This window comes from Parasteatoda tepidariorum, chromosome 3 (assembly GCF_982258835.1).
Source record: "Parasteatoda tepidariorum strain Cologne lab strain chromosome 3, Ptep-v5.0, whole genome shotgun sequence".
NCBI classification, from domain to species: Eukaryota; Metazoa; Arthropoda; class Arachnida; order Araneae; family Theridiidae; genus Parasteatoda; species Parasteatoda tepidariorum.
In genome coordinates, this window is record NC_141757.1 from 92,875,448 (window position 1) to 92,887,043 (window position 11,596).

The following is an 11,596-nucleotide window of genomic DNA, read 5'->3' on the forward strand; positions in this document are numbered from 1 at the left end:
ATTTGAGTAATCATTTTTGCGGAGTTTCCGGAAATCTCATTTTTTATAGCAAGAATAATAAAAGTTCTTTATTAAAAAAAAATTAGGCTCGAAATATTTGTGATATTTAAGTATTTAAAACTTTTTTCATTGTTTATTAATATATATTGGAAGTAATTGTCTTTCACTTATACTTCATTTTAAAGTTTAATAAATAACAGATTATCATAACTTTTCAAAAACAAAAGCATTTTTTAGAATGGGTTTTGAAAACATATTTTGTAGGTTTTAGCTAATTCAATATATGTAATTTTATTATTTTTATTTACCTTCCGTGTCATTAAGCCGTTAAGTACAATAAAAAATGCTGATTTGAACAGAGAAATAAAACATTGTTTTTTCTTTTAAAAAAATTTTATTTCTTTTAGCGGACCATTCCATTGTCCGTAATACTATTAAAATTTTTCTTATGGCTGGTACAACATGTGGACCACATGTGATAGTGCAACATAATATACCGTAAGCAAAGGGTTAAATAGACTTAAGAGGTAAATGGATAGTAAAACAAGAAAATGAACATTTTCATTTCATATATCTTTTCTGACTGCCATATTACTATTCACACAGTTCTAGTTTTCCATTTGTTTATTCCTTTGTTCCTATTTCGGGAAGATATCCGTATAGTGATCTGTGGCAAAATAATCACCAAGTCTTGCCAACTTCTGTGCAACTAAAACAACTAAAAAAAGAACTAAAAAGAGAAACTAAAAAAAAAAAAACATCACAGAAAGAGACTAACTAGAGGGGTATAACTCATAGCCACCCCCGGGCAAACCTCTATTTTTTTTTTTTTTAATTTTTCTTGATTAAAATTAATTTGGTGCCTTAACGGTGCAGGTCATGATACGAAAATATCCCCGTTATTTTAACAAACTACATCTTAGTGGAATTATACGTAACATTAAATATTTATTAATATTTATTAATAGTTCAATAATATTTATTGAATAATATTTATTTTATAATATTTACTTTGAAACTAATCCTTTGTCTCAAGGCCAATTTGCTGCTATCTTTGGGAAGTGGTTAATAATATTAGCATCTTCTGTTCAATTAAATTGAGTTTCAGAAAGTAATTTTAACTGTGTATTTTTTTATTATTATTTAATCATATTTTTACATGAAAGAAAGCAGAGTATGAGGATTGGATTATTGTGGTAATTACAGGTCTACTTCTTGTATTACGTAGTATGACTCGAAATTATGGCCTTAACCAGATCCTGAAACGTAATCAATGACCCTGTGCTGTCCGCAATTGATGAAAATATATGAGATCACGATTTACTTAAGGACTCAGATAAACAGATAACAATCATTATAAGGTATGAAATAGCGTCAAATTGAAAATTTAAAAAAAAAATAATAATAATTAAATGAACAAATATTTTTGTAAAATGTGGATAAACCTTCTACCTTAACTAATTTTCTTGAGATACAATGATTAAAAATTCCCGAGATTTTGATTAGTTAATCGGAAAATTGTGTTATTAGATAAATGATCTCAAAATGAAACTTTTTTAAACATTTTAAACCAACCAGGCTAAGTTTTAAATAATATGGTAAAACAACCAAATTACTATAATAAATTTAAACTATAATATTAGAAAGAAAATCATGCAGCAATTGTTTTTCTTCTTAATTTTTTTCTATAAATTAAACAATGAACTGGCGAAATCAGAAAATTAAAATAGAAGTTGCATTAGAGATTAAAAATCCACGAAACAAATATTTTCGCCTACAGTGAGCTTTAGTCGTTTCACAAGAATACGAAAATATATTGACGCAAATTTAAAAAATATGTATACCCGAAATAAGAAATATTAAATCATTTGAAAAGATACGTAAGCTCCACACAACCCTATTTTGTGAAAATATTCCACTATTTATTTATCAACATTATTCAATTACAGTGAAAGTTTTTCAAAACATTCAGCTCATTTATGAAGGTTACGCATATTAATTATTCATTTATTATTTAACTATTTATAGATCATATTCAATTACTACGAAAAATTTACAAAATGTTCACCTTGTATACAAACATTACTTATATCAGTTATTCATTAATTATTTTATTTACAGATTTTATTCAATTACCGCGAAAGTTCTTAAAAATATTCAGCGTTTATATAAACGTATTAATCATTTATTTATTATTTAATTAAAGACCTTACTAGATTACCTTGAAATTTTTTCAAAATATTCATCTTATATGTAAACGTTTCTAACATTATTATTCTCATATTCCTTCATTTTAATTATTTAAACAGATTATTCAGTTACTGAGGAAAATTTTTAAAACCGTTTAGCTTATAAAGTTATCCATGTTGATTTAAAACTGACTCAACTATTTAAGAACGTATTTTAAGTAAGAGCTATATTTTGCAATTTTAAAAATTCCAATTTAGATTAAATCTTCCATTAATAAAAACCATAAAATACAAGAATTGTAGCGTGCATTTTGAAGTACCAATGATTGCGTGTTTCACCATCGTTTTCTGTGGATTAGTATTAGTTTTAATTTAATTACTTTTTAATGGATAAAATTTGTATGCATACATTTTAATCTAATTAAGTAACTAATTCAAAATTTATTGTATTTTTAAAAAAGGCTTATTTTGATTTTAAAAAAATATGCATTATAATTTTATTTTTCTAGAAAACTGAAAGAATAACATTTTACACGATAATATAATATTTTATATTCGACTAATAAAACCTATTATTAAAATTGCTTTATTATTTGAGAAGTGTATACACGATTTATTTTGAAAGATATTTTAGTATAATTCTTTTGAGGAAACAAATATTATACATGCTTGGCGTCTGTTTGTTTAGAAAAATAAAAATATTTTAGAACATGTTTCATCAATATTACTGATTTTCAATACTGTAAAGTAAACATGTCGTCGGTACAATGAATTTTCATCTTTTGAATGCAATAAGTAAAAAAGAAAATTATCAGAAATAAATCTGCTGAATAAATGTTAGAGTTGTGTATTTTAATTAGTTTAAAATGTTTATTTTCGTTTATAAAAACAGTACACATTGACATAACTGTGTAAGTTGGCCATGGGATTTTACAGTCGTGAATATGTCAGATGTTTTGACATAGATTGGCTATCATGTAGATGATGTTCTTTTTTCATTATAAAACGCAATATATAAATAAAATGAAACAATGAACTAAATTCAACAATACTTCAATTTAACTCGCATTTTCCAGACTTCACATTTACTTAAATAAAAATAAAAACAATATTTTGACAGATTTTCTTATTCAACTTTTTTATTACGATTTCTCAATATTTTTTCTGTTCTTTGTCCTGAAACGCTATGTCGAATCTATTATAACTCCAATAATTATAACGCAATACTACTATGATCCTGAAATTTGGACAGCAACTAAAAAAAAGCAATTTTGGGCACAAGCTTAAAAATCATTCAAAAATTTTCAATTAGAAACATTTGAAAAATGAATTTTGCACAAAAGTTCAGCATTAGTCACTGTAAAATAAACAAATATATATATATATATATATATATATATATATAAAAAATTTAATAAATAAGTACAAGAAAACACGAAGTTAAGAAAAACAATAAGTTTCATTTATTGCGCTTAAGCTGCAAGTAAACAGAACCCATTAGATAAGTTCAAAATGAAGAATAAAACAAAGAGAAATTAAAGACATATGAAAAAAGGGGGAAATAATAAGTAATAAGTAAAAAAATAACGAACAACAGCTTTAAAAAGAAAGAAGAAAAAAAAAAGGGATAAAATTTTATTTAAAAAACCGGAAAAAAAGATATAATCTTTTCATCAGCCCACACCATTATATCCGTAAAACAGAAAGCACTCTGTTTTACGGATATAATCGTGTGGGCTGATGAAAAGATTATATCTTTTTTCCGGCTTTTTTCCGGTTTTTTATATAAAATTGTATCCCCCCCCCTTTTTTTTTTAAACTGCTGTTTGTTATTTTTTTACTTATTACTTATTATTTCCCCCCCCCCCTTTTTTTTTATTTGTCTATTTTTTTTCTTTGTTTTTTTTTTTCTTCATTTTGAACACATATATATATATATATATATATATATATATATATATATATATATATATATATATATATATATATATATATATATATATATATATATAGTTATTATGTCAGATACAGATAAACTGCTATGTCCCAGCCTTCTTTGCCTCTTTTTTAACTGCAATTAAACCAACTGCAAATTGAAAATAACTTTATAGTATTTAGTTATGGAAATTGTGTGATATGTAATATACAGCACAGTTTGTTTGATATGCAGTTTTAAAATTACTTTTGAGTAAAAGCATTTTAATATTGTCCCACGATTTTTTTCCAATCTGTTACCATAATCATTGAATTAAATTATTTCTGCTGAATTGGCAAAAATGTGTCATGTGACTCCTTGTGCGATCTATTTTTAGATAAGGTAACCGTTTTGAAAAACTTCATTATATTTGCTGTATTCAAAGAAATTAAAACTTTGACAAAGTAAAAAATTTTATTTCCTTTCCCTTCTGTTACTAGCATAATACTAGTTTGAAAAATTATTGTTTTAATATTCCTATCATTTTTTTAAGATAAGATTAAACTTCGTTCATACAAATAATTCCTCTTTTCAATTGAGACTGTCCAAATAAATTGACTTGCAGTTAATTTTTTGCCTCTGTTACAATTCTACTCTGTAACCACAATCGTGGTAACTTTATTTACTGACTTATAATTTAGTATTTCATTAAATATTAAGTTTATTGAAACTAATAGAGGTAGATGTTAATATTTGTATGACTGAAATTCCGTAATTTCCAAGACAAGTACACTTAAAATTTAACTCTACTGGCAGCTTTCCTTTCTGCTACCTACAATTCATTATGCTTTATTTTCCTATGTAATTTAACAAAAGCAATTTTAGTGATTTGCAGAATAAGTTTGACTAGAGTGTAAATTGTTTACTATTTCAGTTAACTTTATTTTTTATGTATACCGAATTCAACCCTAGTAGCAAAGAGGAACAAAATGCAGATCCCAAGTTAATGTTTAATCCTTTTTTTTATTTTATGTTTCAAATTAAAAAATGCACTGTTGTTTTAGGTTTTGCGAAAGAGAAACATTCCAATTGCAACTGAAATTTTTATTTCTAATTCGGATACGTATTTTTTGAAGAAAAAAAATGTCTAAATACCTCTCCATTTTGATTTTTTTTTTTTTTTTTAACCATGAAGAATTTATTTGAAATTTGTTTCATGTTAAAAGGTGAGCTCCAATTTATTTAAATATCCAAATATGACAGGAAATATTTATTGAATATGTTTAAGAACTTGCTTAGTCCAAAATGTCAATACCATACATTTAGTCTAACTAAGTCAAACTAAAACTAAGTCAATAAAACTAAGTCAATATCATACATTTTACTAACAGAAAGGAGGACATTTTGCGAATTATTTCATACCTTTTGGCAGAACGAAAACAATTTGAAACTTAATGCATATTAAAAAGTGAATGTCAATTTGTTTAAAAATAATCATGTATATCAAGAAATAATTAGAGAAAAAGCTTTCTTAGTCCAAAACATGTGATTTTTCGAGGATAAATATTGCTACCATAACTGGAAATTTTGTGATTTTTTTTATTGTGTAAAACCTAAGATAGTTGCTTTACAATTTGAAAAATCATATTCAAAAATAAAGTTATTTAAAAAAATCTCTAATTTTCTTTTTTTTTTTTTAATAAATGCAAATAATTACGCAAATAAAAAACAACAATTCATACTCTTCATTTTATTAAAAACACATCAACAAATATACAGTACATGAAAACGTAAGTACAAAGAATATAATTTTAGGACATTAAAATCTACTACTTAGATATAAGTAAATAAATTAATTGTTACATGAATGTGAATGAGCATAAATTACATGAAAATACACAACAAATGAAGCTTATAAAATTGTGTGTCAATAAAACACATTTAAAAGTGGTCCACAAAAATCCAATCTGAAAGAGCAGAGAGATTACATATGATTGAGCTAACACTAAACATCTTTCAATGTCTACAAAAATATCTGACAGTTCATTTAGTCCTATATATCTTTTAACAGACAAAGGTAACATCGACGTGTCATTCAAATGGAATGATAGGGTTCATAACATCAGCTAATATGATTTGGAATTCATCATTATTAACTAGGTTTAGTAACATTATTTTTATTATAGTTCATAACATTAGCTGATATGATTTGATATTCATTATCATTAACTAGGTTTATTAATTTTTTTTTTTTTACTTTAGTCCATATCCGTAGCTGATATCACTTGGAATTCAACATTATAAAATAGTTCATTAATAATTTTTCATTGTAGTTCTTAACGGTAGCTGATATGATTTGAAATTCATTATTATTAACTAGGTTTATTAATATTCGTTTTATTGTAGTTCTTAACAGCGGCTGATATGATTTGAAATTCATTATTAACTAGGTTTATTAATATTCGTTTTATTAGAGTTCATAACAGTAGGCAGTAGCTATAATTTGAAATTCATCATTATAAACCAGGTTTATTAATATTCATTTCATTAGAATAGTTCATAACAGTAGCTATAATCTGAAATTCATCATTATAAACTAGGTTTATTAATATTCTGTTTATTTATAGCTCATAACATTCGCTGATATGATTTGAAATTCACAATTAACTAGGTTTGGAAATATTTTTCTTTAGTATGATTTATAACCGCAGCTGATATCACTTGGAATTCAACATTATAAAATACTCTATTAATAATATTTCATTATAGTTCTTGAGAGTAGCTGATATGATTTAAAATTCATCAATATTAAATAGGTTTGTTATATTCCTTTATTATAGTTCATAACAGTAGTAGCTATGATTTGAAATTCATAATTATTAACTAGGTTTATTAATTTCTTTTTTTACTTTAGTTCATAACCGTAGCTGGTATGATTTGGAATTCAACATTATTAAACAGTTTATTAATAATTTTTTACTATAGTTCATAGCTGATATGATTTGAAATTCATCATAATTAAATAGGTTTGTTATGACTCTTCTTAATAGTTCATAACAATAGCAGCAGATATTATATGGAAACCAAAACTATTAACTGTGCATTATGATTTCTTAACATTAGCCTATATACTTTGGAATTCAACATTGATTTTTTTTATTAATAACACAATTTTAAATTCTTTCAATTTGATGTTTCAATTAATGTGAAATATTTCTAGATATTTAATAACAGTTTTGCAGCAAGAGATTGTCAAATGTCCATAGGAAATATGCTTGCAAAATATTTGTTTTTTGTTATGTATTGGAGTATTTTAATAGGAAAATATTTGGATAGTTAAAGTATTTGGAAATAACAACACAATTGATCTATTTATCTTAACCCAAAAACAATGGAAAAGAAAGAAGATATTTCAAAGAAAATAAATTTTATTTTATTTTATTTTGCGAGTGAAACTTTTTATTATATTGAAAAGTATAGTAATGATGTTTTTTATATCCTAAGTTTTAAGCTCATCTAAAATATTCTATACATGAATGTTACATGCATACATTGCTCTTATATGAACTAGTTCCTAATAATAGGTAAATGTGTAAAGTCAGTAATAATAGGTAAAGTTAAATATGATTTATGAACAATTCGTAAAACCACTAAATAATAGAAACTATCTTAAATATACAGGATGTTCCATAATCCCTAACCTTAAAATATATTTTTAGAATTGTGTAAAAACAAAATAAAAAAAGAGAAAACTTAAGGATCACAAAATAATAAGATGGAGAAAAACACTGATGAAAGCTATTATAGGTATTTTCAGCAATAAATGCCTTTCTGCTATTTGTATTCTTTTCTGGTGTAGCAATTTTAATGGCCAACAGTGTATTAATTAATAACACCTAAATCTTATATAATAAATATTCCACTATATGATGATGAAAATGCTTAGTACATTTAATTTCTTAAAAAAATTTTATAACTACTTTTATCATTTTACCTATTTATTTCTTAATCTTAATTTGATATGAATCACAAAACTTAGCCTGAAACTTAAAATCTGAAACTTCAAAAATGTTAGAATTTATATCAATGTCTGATATTTCATGAATTTATATCATAGTTTGTATTTGATATAAATCCTGAAATCTAAGCCTAACACTTACAGTATATTTCTTTCTTCTAAAATGTAAACATTTTTATCTATTTTTGATATTTCATGAATTTATATCATAATATCAATTTGATATGTATCCTAAAATTTAAGCCTAACATTGACAATGTATTTCTTCCTACTAAAATGTAAGGATTTATATCGACTTTTAATATTTCATGTATTTCTATGATAAATGGATTTGATATGCTATGTGAAGTTTAAGCCAAAAGCTTAGACAATGATATGATTTTTATATGTTACGAAACCTAACATACATGTTCAATTAGATATGCGAGCATCATGATGGTAAAGTACATTACATATATTTATAAAAATAGAAATATATTGATCATAACAGTATCAATTTAGAGTCCATTTTTTTATAATTGAACTTATATGCTTTCATGTTGATATATCATGTTAAAATTCTTATCATAATTAGAACGTCAATTTACTAGACATCATGACACAGAATTAAAATCTTAAGACATGAAAAGGTCCTACGTCATTTACATAATCATCTATTTTATCACATTAACTCTTCTTGTTCCCAATCTTAAAGTATCTCACTTAAAATACAGGCACGATTTCTCATTCTTACTCACAAAAAGTAAATAAAACAAATAACTTCATTTGTAACTAATATGTGACATATTTCAAGCAGACAAGCATTGATAAATATGAATGGTTAAGCGAATGTAAACAATAACAAGCTTTCTAAAATGAAATAAAATTTCAGAAAACTTCTGATGTGTTTTTGGAATTGGCACTGATGTTGTGATTAAGAAGCAAAGTGAGAACAGACTTAATATTATTGAGAATAAGATTTAAGTTTTCACCCAAGATTAAGATTCAGAAAAAAGTTTGAAAAGAATATAATATAAATGAATAACTCCAGGAGAAATAAATTCAGTCTTTTAAGATTTGAATGAAAGCATAAACTTTAGTTTTTGGCATGAAAATAAATTTTAGTTACAAATATTCAGCTTTAAATTATTAACCATTCATATTAAAAAGCTTTAGAGCATAAAAATAATAAAAAATTCAGAAATTAAAATAATTTTAAATGATTTCTTGTAAAAGGAAATGACAACAATGTGACATAGCTTAAAAACTACACAACTAATCTTAAAATATATGACAAAATAAATAACATTTGAGTTCAACTCTCTACAAATTAATTTAAAAAATATTTGAAATTATTTAGTGATATTTCCTTGCTAATCAAACCCAGAGCTTGATTATGAAAGGTATAAGTACTGGAATGAAATACAGAAGACCCTCAGAAATCAGCACAGATTAGGATGAGAGGCTTTATGGATTTTACAATTATGAGGATTTTAGACCATTCGTTTGTTTACAATTTTTCGATGCATTTTTTTTTTCTAAATTTTTATTGAAATGCACAGAAAATGAATGAAATATGGTTAATACATTTAAAGACAGAATTATACATAATTTAAAATTGCTTATTAGGTTATTTGAGTTATTAGCAAATTTATTATTTTAATGTCACTTTTAAAATGTAAATGTTATTGCAGTTTGTTTCAAAAAACAGTTATATCCAATTTCTTTTTTCTTTTTTTTTGTTTCTTTCTTTTTTGTTTCTTTTTTTTTTTCCTCTCTTTTTTTTGTGAACTTTCACGAAACAAAACTTTTGAATTCATGAAAGCATTTTCTAAATAATCCTAATTAATTTTCTCATAACTCAAGCTCTGGTTTTTAAAAAGAAAGAAAACAGAGCAATATGTCAAAAAATATATAAAAAATAATTACAACAAAATAACATAATGAATCATATTTATAATTGTGCCAATGTATATTGTTGTCACTAAGCAATAAAATAATAATGCCTTTCAAACCTTTTCACTGGTACTTATCAGTAAATCTATTTAACATTTTATATGTCAATAGATTTCTTATTTATCCTCATGCTTTTTGAAAAAATATCAAGCAACTTCACACATACAATCTTATCTACATATATAAGATTTCAACAATGTTACAATCTAGCCTAAACATTAAAATCTAAACAGCAAAGTTTTCATTATTTTTTTTTCAATATTAAAAGCTGCAATATGCTCATAAAAATACATACAATAAAGTAAATAAAAAGCACTATCAATGACTGCATTCTAATAAAATTTAAACAAAAAGAAAAGAAAATTTATGAATGATTGAGTAGTAGTTGGAAATCAACAATAGCAAAATGTTCTATAAAATGCATATTTTGTAAAAGCAGTATCACTATTAAATATATTTAAAATATTTTTAATTATAAACAGTTATCAAAACTTTACATAATTATTTGTATTATAGTAAATTGTGCATTTATTAGTATGACATTTGGCATTTATAGCATGGATGCAGCATTTAAATGGCAATGAGTGAAATGATTTAACCTTTCAGAAATAACATTTTAGGTACTAAACATCTCAAAATGATTTGACATAAATGAAATGTCTATTATTCTTCTTGCACATTTCACAATTTTAGAAAAGAATCAGAATACATAGCCAAGTTAAATAAGGAAGAAATGGATGAAAAAATAAATACATAAAATTAATGTTTTTCAAAAGATCTTATTTTAAATAATTTTATTGAAATTTGAAATAAAATTAGTTAGAATAAATTCATTGATGAAATTCGAAGAGGCAGAAAATAATTTTCTGTCTAATAAGGATGAAAAAGAATTGGGAAATGCTTTAAAGCAAGGAATTTACAAAAATCAAGGATATTTAGAAATTTTAATTAAATTAGATGAGACAGTAAAAAATATGATTCTAATGAAATTACATGAAACAGGAAAGAATTTATAGATTTAAATTAAATTAGATTGGCAGGAAAAAAATCTATAGATTTTAATTAAATTAGATGAGACAAGAAAAAATATATAGATTTTAATGAAATTAGATGAGACTAAAACATATCTATAGATATTAATAAAATTAGATAAAACAGAAAAAAAATTCTAGATGTGAATTAAATTAAATAAAACAGAACAAAAATCTACAGATTTTCATGAAATAAGATGAGACAGAAAAAATCGATAGAGTTTAATAAAATTTGATTTGACAGTAAATCAAGAGATTTAAATGAAATTAGTTAGAAAAAGTTCTTGTCAAATTAGGCAGAATCTATATTAATTACTCCGAATTTATATTAATCAGGCAGTTTAAATTAGCTTTCCTGCCTTACCTAAATGAAAAAGGGTTAGCTATTGTTTTAAAGTAAGAAATTTGCAGAGATTAAGCATGATTAGAGAATTTGATGAAATTAGATTAAACAAAAAATAATAGAATTTGATGAGATTAAACAATTAATAGAATTTGATGAGACAGA